Source organism: Dasypus novemcinctus, chromosome 3 (assembly GCF_030445035.2).
Source record: "Dasypus novemcinctus isolate mDasNov1 chromosome 3, mDasNov1.1.hap2, whole genome shotgun sequence".
NCBI classification, from domain to species: domain Eukaryota; kingdom Metazoa; phylum Chordata; class Mammalia; order Cingulata; family Dasypodidae; genus Dasypus; species Dasypus novemcinctus.
In genome coordinates this window covers 113395492-113408138 of record NC_080675.1, presented here as the reverse complement: position 1 = coordinate 113408138, position 12647 = coordinate 113395492, and the positions used below count along the sequence as shown (strand labels likewise).

The following is a 12647-nucleotide window of genomic DNA, read 5'->3' as shown; positions in this document are numbered from 1 at the left end:
TTTTTATTTTTGTATTTAGTTTTTAAAACAGAGCTAGGACACATTCTCTTGAAGCTGTCAGACACGGCATCGATTAAAACCAAAGAAAGGGCTGAAAAGAGAGACAGTGTGAATTATGGCCCCCACCATTAACGCTGAACACAGGGCCAGGTGTTTATTAGAGATCTGGGGGTGTCAGCCAAGAGCCAAGCCGCTGACTTCACTTTCCCAGGAAAGAGCCGGCTTTGGTTGCCTGGGTGGCCTCAGCCATTTCTCCTACAGCATCTCTTCCTTCTCCCTTCCCTGCTACCCTGCACATATTGAATTTCACAGTTTTAAAAATAGCCGATGAGCAGTGAGGCGCTGGCTCTGAGCCTCGGGCCCAGCCCTGAAATGTGCAGGCCTGCCTTGATCAAGAACTGCCCTACGTGAGCGTAATTCTAGCTCCCCGTCTTAGCTTTCACAGCACAAGAACTCTCTCTCCCCCACACCAGGCCCAGAGTGTTTGAAACACTAAGATGTGGGACTCTTTCTTTAGCTAAACCCTGACTTCCTTCACTTTCTTAATAATTCATCAGGCTTATCTTCAGGAGGAATCCGATGGCATTGCTTTGTCTTTTCTGCAAAACTCCCTTGAAATTCCCTGAGGTCGCCTGGACACCTCACTAGCCCCAGCTCTCCACTCGCTGTCTTGAACCTCAGAGAAGCGGACGCTGCAGGAATGAATCTCCAGGCCTCAGAAGACAACCCCGACCGGGGAAATAATGCGTTTCCCCTGAACTCACCAGGGGATGAAGCCTGCAGGTCAGAAGGTCCGGGAGTTTGAAGCTACGCAGGACCTGGAAGCTCCCGCCCTGCCACCCCTGCTTCCCGTGGCCCCTTGGGGCTCTCAGGTATGTCTGCATTCCTGGGGAAAGGGTTCCTGGCCCCTTAACTTTTACCCCCACAATCCTGACTCAGAACTGCATTGCTGCAGAGTTCACAGATACTGTTTTAAATATCTTTTCTTCCCAGAGGAGTCTTCCAGCCCAGCTCCATCACCTGCCTGTTTTCCACCCTCTGTATTCAAAAGAGCTGTTAACGATAACCAACCACCAACGGTGGAGACCTTTCACTGAGTGTCTTTTATGGGCCTGACATTCTGCTAGGAGAGATTGGCATCTCCATTTGATGAAGAAACTGAGGCTCAGAGTGGTTAAGGAACTTTCCCAAGGCCACACTGCTAGTTGATGGGAGTTCTGAGATAGATCTTTCTGTTAAAATGACGCTGAGGACTGTGAACAAGATCCTGCCCGCCTGTGAAGAATCTAGCAGAGCCCCTGGCACATAGCAGGTGCTCACACCGTGCCGTCCAGGATAGTGGCATAGCAGGTCACATGCCACTCAGCTGGCGGAGGGAAGGTCCTGACTTGGCCTTCCTCATGACCCCCCAGCCCACCCTCAGGTCTGGTGAAGAGAAAACCTGTAGTAAGTCAGTCCCATCTGGTAAACGCAACAGCGTCGTCAGGTAATGATCAGCCCATCCGGATTCTGCCTCCCCAGCTTCTCCTCTGGATGAGTGAGTGAGCTTCCCGTAGCCTCCCAGCAATTCGGGGAGGGGACAGTGTCCGTGCCTCCGGGCCGTGGCAGGCTGAGCCCTGCAGAAGGCGAGACTCGTTCCCTTCGGTCAGCCTAGCCCTCGCCCGCGGGGAGCACGGGCTGTGGTGCCCTCGCCTCCGGGGCCCGTGCTCCTGCAGACCCCCTGGCTTCTGCCTCGCCTCGCCCTGGCTTGGTGGGTCCACCTGGGGCTCAGCCATCGAGTCACACCATCAGGACCCCGTGGGGCCCCATTTCAGACCTGCAGCTCCCAACCTAGTGTCCCCAGGCGAAGGTCCCTGAGGGCGGCTTGGGGAGGACGCCGTCCCACCCTAACGGCCCCTGCAGGCGCCAGGGCCTGCCCGGTGCTGCCCCTCAGAGTCACAAGCGAAGAGCGGTCAAAGGTCTCGCCCCCAGGCTCCGCCTCGCCCCCTCTGACCCTTCCCTGCCCCGCATCATCTTCTCCCGCCCCCCACCCCTGCCTCTCCGTCCCTCGGTCCTGCAATCCCAGCGACTGCCCTTCTTTTCCAGACACCACCTCTTTTGCAGAAGCCTCCAGGGCCTAGAAGGCCGGGCCTGCGCTCGATGTGCTAAAGGGGGAGGTGAGAACTGAGACAGCCTCTCTTCCCTGCACCCCGCCGTCCTGCCTGTTGCCTCGCTAGAGCGGTCAAAGGCCCGCCCGGCCGTCCCTGGCTTCACCACCCTCCCGACCTGCTTTGCGGTGGTAGCTGGAAGCTATGGGAGCAGCGAAGACACAAATGGCTTAATCTTTGTAAAAGTGGTGTCCTCCTCAGAGGGGTTAAGAGCGCGGGCTTTGGGAGCAGATGTGGCTCAAGCAGCTGAGTGCCTGCTTCCCACACATGAGGTCCCCGGTTCGATCTCTGGCACTTCCTAAAAAAAAAGCACTGGCCTTGGAGTCAGATCTGGTTAGACACCTTGTTCTGACCTCAGATCAGTTTCCTTAAGCTCTTCCAACTTCAGTATCTTCACCTGTGAGAAGAAAAGACTGTGAAGATTAAACAATGTGGTTAGCATAGTGCCCGCAGCACAAGAAGTTGGAGAAGTGATGGTTGTTATTGTTGCTTTATTATTATTTCTTCCACCTTGCCTCTCTGGGTGTGGGGATGAGGCCCCACTCGTACCTTGTCTTTTTCTGGCTGCCTGAGGGGAAAGCAGAAAGGCTATGTGGCTGGGTCGTGGATGACCAAAAAAAAAAAAAAAGACATTGTGTTTAATTTTAATATTTTCATTTTAAAATACGGAAAAATGATTTCTAAAAATATTCGGAAAACATAAAGAAAAATCCACCATAATCCCATTAACCTAAAACAGTAGCTATTCCCTTTCAGTCTTTTTTTCTCATGTTCGTATAGTTATGTTAATAAATATTTATACCACATCTACACCCAGTTTTTTTTTTACCTAAAATTATAGGTGTTTTCTAGGGTGCTACCTAAATTGCATAATTGTCCCTTCAATGGCTGAATAATGTTCCATTTTGTGCCTGAACCATAATTTATTAAGATTTAAAGAAATATCAGGGTCTGTATAGGTGCTTGATTTTTGCGAATTTCTGTGGAACTTCTCAGAAGCTGCTCAGATGGTTATTTCCTGAGACACTAGTCAGAATATGACTAAAAAGGATGATGACAGTCTGCTCGGCAAGAGGATGTGTCATGCTGAGCAGTATATGTAGGTATTGGGTGCATATGACTAGGGGACACATTTGCTGACAGTGGATTCCTCTTAACATGGAAAATTTTGAGCAAACTGTAAGGACCCACCCTTATCTACCCTCCATTTTGATCTCTGAAGGGGTTCCTCTCCAGGACCACACCTGGAGTTTACTCCTATGTCTTTCCAGGGCCCAGTTAGAGGCGCACATTGCTGAGTAATAGTCATCCAGCAACACTTCAGCAAATACCAGCTAATCACTTCAGCCATGAATCACCACTTGCAGTTAACATTTCCTGCCCTGTATTCTTAGGTAACTTTTGAGTGAGTTGTCATTCTCCCTCAGGTAGACCAGGAACCATATCTGGAAGTATTTACTTATTCACTGAACAAGTATTTATTGAGTTCCCCTGTGTGCCTAGTAGTGTTCTAGGAGTGATAGACTGAACAGTGAGCAGGACAGACAAGATCCAGCTCTCTTGAAATGTACATTCTAATGGGGGAGACAGACATTAAAAAAACTAATATGACTATTTCTAACATCAGTGAGTGCTATGATCAAAATATGTGCTAGTGGGGAGGGGACATCAGACAGGGTGTTAACATTTGAACCAAGACCTGAGTGAAGAGAAGAATTGTGGAAGAGTGTTGCAGAGAGAATAAATTCTACATGCAAAGGCCCTGAGGTGGGTACAAGATCGGTCTGTTCTAGAAACAAGATGCAAATCAGTGTGTCTGGAGAGCAGAGAGCAAGGAGAGAGAGGAAGAAGTCAGTGTAGAGCATGTGGCGAGCACTGGCCCAGATGCTGCAGAAAGCAGCATAGGTTTTGTTCTGAAGCCAATGAGGAGCCATCGGAGGATTTTAATTTGTGGATTGACTTAGTGATTTGTGTTTTACCCAGATCACTTTGGGTGGTCTTTGGAGAAGGGATTGCTTGAAGGATAAGAAGGGAAACAGGGAGACAAGTGAGGAGGCTTTTACTCTAGTCCAGGAAGAGATGGCCATGGCTCGACTGGGGCTGAAGGAGTGGACAGAGCCTGGAGTTTTCTGGAGGTAAACTTGACAGAGCTTGGTGATAGATTGGATATGAATGGGAAGCAGATTTGACCCAACGGATAGGGTGTCCGCCTACCACATGGGAGGTCCAAGGTTCAAACTCTGGACCTTCTGACCTGTGTGGAGCTGGCCCACATGCAGTGCTGATGCGCGCAAGGAGTGCCCTGCCACGCAGGGGTGTCCCCCGCATAGGAGAACCCCACACGCAAGGAGTGTGCCCCTAAAGAGAGCTGCCCCAGTGTGAAAAAAATACAGCCTGCCCAGGAATGGCGCCGCACACACGGACAGCGGATGCAGCAAGACTACTCAACAAAAAGAGACACAGATTCCTGGTGCTGCTGATAAGGATACAAGTGGACACAGAAGAACACACAGCGAATGGATACAGAGAGCAGACAACTGGGGCGGGGGGGGGGGGGGGGTGGGGAAGGGGAGAAAAATAAATAAAAAATAAACAAAGCAAACAAACAAACAAAAAGATGGCCCCTAGGTTTTTCATATAGTTTGGGAAGTAGCCCTTACCTAGCTGGGGAAGATCAGGGCGGAATTGGATTGGGATGGAGAGAATGGCAAGTTTTGTCTTGGACATATTAAATTTGAGACGACTGTTACATATCCACGTGTAGGAAGGCAGTTGAAAATACAAGCCTGAAACTCAGGAGATGGGTTTGGAAGATAATATACTGATGGTTTTTAAAGGCCTAGAACTGGATGAGATCACCCAAGGAGAGGGTGAAGAGAGAAAATAAAAAGGGCAGAAGTCTGTGCTCTTGGGCTCTCCCCTTTTCAGAGATCAGGCAGAGGCAGAAGAGCCATCAAAAGAGACTGATCAGAATAGCCAACAAGTCAGAAGAAACCAAGGAGCCAAGAAACTTTATAAGCATCTCAAATGCTGTTGTCCCACTGAGCACACAGTAGGTCATCCGTAGGTACTTTAAGGAAACACAATCTTTGTGACTGCTTAGTCATATCTTTCCAGCTTTCCAGCCCCTGGCACAGACCTGGACACTTGAATGCAGTTGAATGATGGGAGGCTGCCTGGTTAGCTGGCTGCAGACCTCAGAACCCACCTAGCTTCCCACTATCTCTGACATCAAGGCTGATACCAGGCTCCAGCATTCCTGTGTAATCAGGCTCCCGCCCTGCTCTTGTTTCACTGTGGCCCAGGGCACACCCTGCTCTCCTGGCAGGTCTCATCCTACTCAGTGCCACCTACATGGCATTAGGCAAGCTCATTCCTCATCTTCACCTGCATTCTGCTGCTTTCCTTCCTGGAACGCTCCTCCTTCTTTCCTGTCCGCTGTCTTCTCAAACCTTGCCCAGGTTTCAAGGCCCAGCTTGAGGCTCAGCGCCCCAGCCTCTTCCCATCTGTAAGTGGCACTGCCATCCACCAGGAGGCTGAGCCCCCTGGACCCCCTCTGCTTTGCCCTTCACATCCAATACATTGCCAAATCATGTAGGCTCTACCCCACAACACCTCTGGAACCTCTTCACTTTTCTCCATTCCTGCCCCTCACCATGTCCCGAGTCAGCATTCATTTCCATCTGAACCACTACAACTCCTCTCCCACCTCCGTTTGTGCCCAATCCATTCTCCACGCAGCACTGAGAGTGATCTTAAAACACACCCAGTCACATCCCTTCTCTGCTTAATGCCTTCAACAGCGTCCAATCTCTTAAGAGAAAATACAAAATCTTTGTGTCTTTCAAGGTCCCGTGTGATCCAGCCCCTGCCGACCTGCCCAGACATTTCTCACCTCATTCCTTCCTCACCATACTCCTTACACACTAACCTTTCAGCTCTTGAACACGTGAGCTTTTTCCAACTCTCAGAGACTGGCACATGTCATTCCCTCAGTATGTAGCTAACTCCTGCTCTGCCTTTAGGCTTTAGCTCAAAGGCCACTTCCTCTAAGAGGTCATCCTGATTCCTCCCCCAGTCTAAATCAGATACCTGGGGAGCAGAGGTAGCTCAAGCAGCTGAGCACCTGCTTCCCATGTATGCGGTCCTGGGTTCAGTCCCCAGTACCTCCTAAAACAAAAACAAAAACAAAAATCAGATACCCTCTGTTGTACTTTCAGAGTGCCTCTTGTTTTCCTTAATAATATCACAATTCATGATTATAAATTGTTTTTTATTCGGACATTGTCTATCTGCTCCACCATAAGTCCCACGAGAGCAGGTACATTTATTTTGATACCCAGCACCTATAGCATAGTGCTTAGCACTTAGTAGGTGCTCCAAGGTCTTTGTCATGAATGAAGCTTTCCCTGACCGCTTCCGCCCATGCCCATCTTTAGGTTCTTTGCCTTCCACGTTTACTTATAGTTAGTTCTTCCCAATTTAATTATTCCATAGCAAAAAAATATATATGCCAAATTCTGCAGCAACCACTAGCTAGAGAGATAATCTTTACAACAGGTATTTATTACCTATTAATATTTATCAATTTATTACTTATTACCTATTTATTACCTATTACAAATAAATATTTATGAAATCCATTTTACAGGTAAGGAAAATGAGTCTCAGAGAGATAAAGTTATTGTCTAGTACTACCCAGCTAGTAAGTTCCAGAGCCAGGATACAAATTCAGGTCTGTCTGACTCCAAAGCTCCTATTCTTTCCTCTACATCAGTCTGAGTGAATCTTCCAACTGGTCTGTGGAATTTTGTTGTTGTTGTAAGCAGCTTTTTTAGGTGTAAGTTTTTTTGTGTGGTCTCTTTAGTTCATATTTTGTTTTTTGGCATTCTCTTTGTCCAAGCTAGGGTTTTCCATTTGTGAGGCTGTATCAGTGAGCAGCTTAGAGCCACACAGGGCAAACTGTTCTACGTTCCTGTCAAAGTTGCCCTGCTTAATGAATTCCAAGGCTTGTCCGGTTGTGGGAAAGGGTCAAGTTTAATTTTCACAAAGGGGAAACCAGAGCTGTTTGAGGAGGGAGGCTAGGGGTTCTGCCCACGGTGCGAATGGAGGGAGGGCCAATGGTGCGTGCTGGGGGCGGGGCCAGAGCAGGGAGAGCCAATGGTGAGTGCTGGGGGCGGGGCCAGAGCAGCGAGAGCCAATGGTGAGTGCTGGGGGCGGGGCCAGTATGTCGTGAAAGCGGAAGCCAATCTGCAAGGCGCTCCAGAGGTGAAGGCAGCGCTGAGCCCGCCCAGCCCAGCGATGTGTAGGGAACGCCCAGCAGGGAATCAGAGCGGAACCCCGTAAGTTATTTAAATCTCTCGGATAGGCTGTAAGCCCTGAAGTACCCAATCAATGGGGAACAGGGAGGGACCCGCGTGTTAGGTTTAGGTTATAAATATCACTGTTTCTTGTTGCTTGGGCACTGGCCATTTTATCCAGGTCCAGCTTCCCTTCTTGCAAGACTGTTAATAAAATTCTTTTCTCCTCCTCAATCAGGTGAGCTTTTGTTCTCTTACAAGTGCAACTTTCTTTGTAACACGGTGGCAGCTCGGCAAGCAGGCTCAGGCTTCAGGGGCCAGCCAGTGCCATGATCTTGCTGGAGGCGAATGACCACATGCATCATTGAGGAGACGCTGGCGCTTGAGCTGGAGAACACGGCCCCTGGAAACAAACCAGAAGCAGCAGTAACATTTGCAGGTTTTGATGGGGTCTTCTATCTTATTTCAAATCCTAATGGAGACAAAAGTGATGGTCAGTATTTCTTTGAAATTCTATAAGGAACTTGAGACACATGGTGCTGATGAGTTATTAAAGAAGGTATACGGGAGTTTCTTGGTAAATCCAGAATTAGGTTACAGTATCTCTGTGCTATATGACCTTGAAAATCTCCCTACATCCACGGATTCATTTGAACATCAGGCAGATGTGTTGAGATGAAATTGTTTCACCTCTGTCTTTGAGAAATACTTCCAATTTCAAGAAGAAGGCAAGGAAGGAGGGAACAGGGCAGTTATCCATTATAGGGCTGATGAGACCACGTATGTCAAGTTCAAAAAGGACAGTCACAGTAGTCTTCAGCACAGGGTTTAAAGATGATGACGATGCGGTCATTGGAAAGGTGTTTATGCAGGAGTTCCAAGGACGCTGAGCCAGCCCCTCGGCCCCACAGTTCCTCTTCAGCCACAGGGAACCGCCCCTGCAGCTGGAAGACACAGATGCTGCCGGGGGCGACTATATGGGCTTTTTTACCTTTGTGCTTTTCCCTCGCACACCAATGCCAGTGCCCCAGACACCATCAACCTGATCCACACCTTTAGAGATACCTGCACTGCCATGTCAAGTGCCCACGTACGCAGGCAAAAACATCTGACTTGCTTCCGATGTTGAACCATGCACACCTGGATGCTGAGAAAAAAGAAAAGAAAACAATCCGGGGGAAGATATTTTCATCTCCCTAACTCTTGGCACGAACGGAGGAAGTGGCTGGCAACTGAAGCCTGGAACACTTGCTACCGAATAATCGTAGCTTTTAATGCTGCACCTTTTCAGGTTCTTAAGGGAATCTCTGGTTTGGTTCCATTTGCCCACATTTGGGAAATAATCTGCAGAAACGAGCTGCGCTTGCAAGGACTTCATAGCTCCCAAGAGTTAAAAATAAAAAAAAAAGAATAATTCCACTTGATCAACTTAATTCCTTTTTCTTTATCTTCCTTCCCTCCCTCCCCCTCCCTTCCATTCTCTTTTCCAAGCTGTTTTGCTTTGCAATATGTTACTGGTAATGAGTTGCAGGATAATGCAATCTTAACATGTTTTCTTTTGATTTTAAAACTCCTGAATCTAAAGAAATACAGTTGGGGACATTAATAAAGAAAATCTTTCTATCTTAAAAATAAAAAAAAAAAGATAATATGGATGGCTGTTCACAGAAGTGGATGTAAGGGACCTTACGGCCCGCCTTCCCAAAATATCTCCCTCACCAGGCCAGGCTGGCACTACCCAGTCCTCTCCAACCTGTCCTGTGAAAGTTCTACCATTAAAAATCACATAGGGGAGCAGATGTGGTTCAAGCAGTGGGATGCCCACCTCCCACATGGGAAGTCTCAGGTATGGTTCCCAGTGTCTCCTAAAGAAGACAAACAAACGAGCAGACAATGAGCAAAAACAACGAGGAGAAAAAAAGAAAACAATGAGCAAGACAACAAGCAAACTATGAGCAGGCAACGAGGAAAAGGAAGCCAAAACAAGCAGGGAGTGGTTGTGTTTCAAGCAGTTGAGTGCCTGCCTCCCACACAGGAGTTCCCAGGTTTGGTTCCCAGTGTCTCCTAAAGAATAAAATGCAAAACAGACAAAGAGCAAAAAACAATGAGCAGACAATGAGTACAAACAACGAGCAAAAAACAGTGAGCAAACAGATGAGGGAGCTATGAGGGGTGGTGTGGATTTTAAAAAAAAGTCACATAAGCAACAAAGGGCTGACCTGGCCTCTCCACAAGGCCTCTCCACAGGTGCTTCAAACAGCTGAAAGGGTTAGCAACTCGTCCCCTGGATTCTGGGGCTGGTGGGATAGAAACAGAACCTCAGAGCTGAAACAGACCTCCTCCATCACCTGGATCCTAGAGCAACCAAGAGCCTAGTACAGCAGTATCCTCTACCTTCTAGGCAGTTGTTCTGGCATCATTCCAGCAACAAAAGTGTCTTTTTTCCCAAGTGACCATGCTCTTTCTTATCTGAGGTCGAATCTACCACCCACAAAGGCCCCATTTCCATGATCGGTGTGACACCCTGTCTCCTCTTTGCCGGGCTTTTTTTTTTTTTTAAGATTTATTTATTTATTTAATTATTTAATTCCTCCCCCCCGTTGTCTGTTCTCTGTGTCTATTTTGCTGCGTCTTGTTTCTTTGTCCGCCTCTGTTGTCATCAGCGGCACGGGAAGTGTGGGCGGCGCCATTCCTGGGCAGGCTGCACTTCCTTTCACGCTGGGCGGCTTTCCTCACGGGTGCACTCCTTGCGCGTGGGGCTCCCCTACGTGGGGGACACCCCTGCATGGCACGGCACTCCTTGCGCGCATCATCGCTGCGCATGGGCCAGCTCCACACGGGTCAAGGAGGCCCAGGGTTTGAACCGCGGACCTCCCATGTGGTAGACGGATGCCCTAACCACTGGGCCAAGTCCGTTTCCCTCACACAGTTATTAAAAGCATTTTTCTACCAAGTCTACAGACACAAAAGGATAAATGTCATATGATTCCACTTACATGAAATATCTAATATAAACAATTTTATAGACACAGAAAGTAGATTGGAGATTACCAGGAATTGGGCGTGGGGGAGGGGAGAATAGGGAGTTATTCCTTAATAGGTCCGGAGTTGCAATTTAGGGTGGTGAAAACAGCTCCATAATTATAGCACAACACTGTGAATGTAATTAATGCCACTGAATTGTACACTTAAAAATGACTGAATAGGAAATTTTGTTACATATGTTACCACAATAAAAATTTTAAAGTAATTTTTCATAATGATAATTCACTTTATAGTTTCTTTTTAAGAACTACATAGAATTCATCATAGGAATATGCCCTAATTTATTAATATTGCTACAAATATTGAGCATTTAGATGATTTTCTATTCTTCACCATCAAAAACTTAGATGCAATTAGCATTTTTGAGCACTTAGCACATTTTTCCTCAGTGTGAGTTTTCAAGAATTGAATTGCTTAGGCATAAATAGTTTCACAGCTTTTGCTAACCATTGCTGTGTGCTTTTCAGTATCTCTGGGGTTGGAGTTGACCATAATAAAAGAGGGCAAGTGGCTTGAAGCAGGAGTGCAAATGAAGAGTCTAATATAAAACTCTAACTATGGGTTAGAGCAAGTGAAAGATCTGGAAAAGATACCCAAGATCATTGGTGTTAAGGGATATGCACATTAAAACCACAATGAAATACCATTTCATACCAACCAGATTGGCAAAAAAGAAATCTCAAAAGTCATGTGATACCCTTAGAAAACTTCAACAGAAAATCTTACATAGTGGCAGGAGTATAAATTGGTAAACAGTACTTTGGAGAACAACTCGGTAATATTCTGCAAAATCAGTGATACATATGCTCCATAACTCAGCAATTTATAGTTCCAGAGTTATGTACCTAGAGAAATAAGACATAGACAAGCAAGTTCATAGAAGCGTTGTTTGTACCATATTTATTGAATCTAAGGTACATCGTTCATTAAGAAAAGATGCTGCCAATCAAAATATTACACTACCATTTTTTAAATAACCCCTGTCTCAGAGATTTCAAAATGTGAAAAAAAGCACACCTTAGAATTGATGAAATATAGTAATAGCAAAAACTTAGAACCCACTTTAATGTACATCACACAAGAATGGGTAGATAAACTGAGCTTTAGTTCACAACAATGAAAATGAAAGAACCTTATCTATACTTATTAATATAGCTGAATCTTCTTTTTTTATCAATTTTATTGATACATATGAAAAAAAAATCATACAATCCATCCAAAGGGTACAATCAATAGTATTTGGTATAATCATACAGTTGTGTATTCATCACTTCAATTATTAGTGATTTCATTTTTCCAATAGTAATAATAAGCAAAAAAGACAGACAAAAATAGCTCTACACTTTAATAATCACCTCTCAATCTCTCTGTGCTCCCCCTGCCACATTGTAAATGCTATTTTGTTTCCATCTTTCTAACTTATTTGTATTTATGTTTTGTGTAGATGGAGTCAAACAATATGTAGTACCTTTTGCCAGTTTCTTTCACTTAATATATTTCCTTTTATTTTTTACCCTTAATGGAAGATTATTAATATATTACTATACACTACTGTCCATCTTTTCCTTTGGCTATATTTTTTACTGATATTAACATCTTGTAACATTAATGTACATTTGTTCAATTTCAAAGAAAAAGTCTTATATGTGCAATATTACTCATATTTGTATTTCACATGAGGTTTCGCTATGCTATACAGTCCCATGTTACATTTTTTAGCTTTCTTTCTAGTAATATACATGACCTTAGACTTTCCCTTTCAACCACTGTCATATTCATATAATAGTACTGCTAGTTACAAACACTGTGATGTGCTTTCACCTTTTCTTTTCTATTCATTTCCAAAGATTTACACAACTTTTTAATCACTTCTGCACAGATTAACCCTCAGCTTTCCATTTTCTAACCTCATTCTAGTTTCTAGTGACCTATATTCAAGCTATTAACACCATAAATTTACACAGTATATTTAGTTCATAACAGCACAATCATACAGTATTTTTCCTTTTGTGCCTGGCTTGCTTCACTCAACATAATAGCCTCCAGGTTCGTCCATGTTGTCATATGCTTCATGACTTCATTTCTTCCAATAGCTGCATAGCATTCCATCTTGTATATACACCACAATTTGTTTATCCATTCATGGGTTGATGGA

The 12647-nt window shown here is 45.6% G+C and overlaps 1 long non-coding RNA gene and 1 pseudogene across 1 annotated transcript; both read left to right on the top strand.

The window, feature by feature from the left end:
• The first annotated feature begins 792 nt into the window (after window positions 1-792).
• Window positions 793-2953, top strand: LOC131277985 (uncharacterized). Its single transcript, XR_009185081.1, has 3 exons — window positions 793-872; window positions 994-1486; window positions 2086-2953. It is a non-coding gene; the product is annotated as an uncharacterized lncRNA (long non-coding RNA).
• Window positions 2954-7378: 4425 nt separating this feature from the next.
• On the top strand, window positions 7379-9983 carry LOC101411501 (actin-related protein 2/3 complex subunit 2 pseudogene; annotated as a pseudogene).
• Window positions 9984-12647: the final 2664 nt, after the last annotated feature.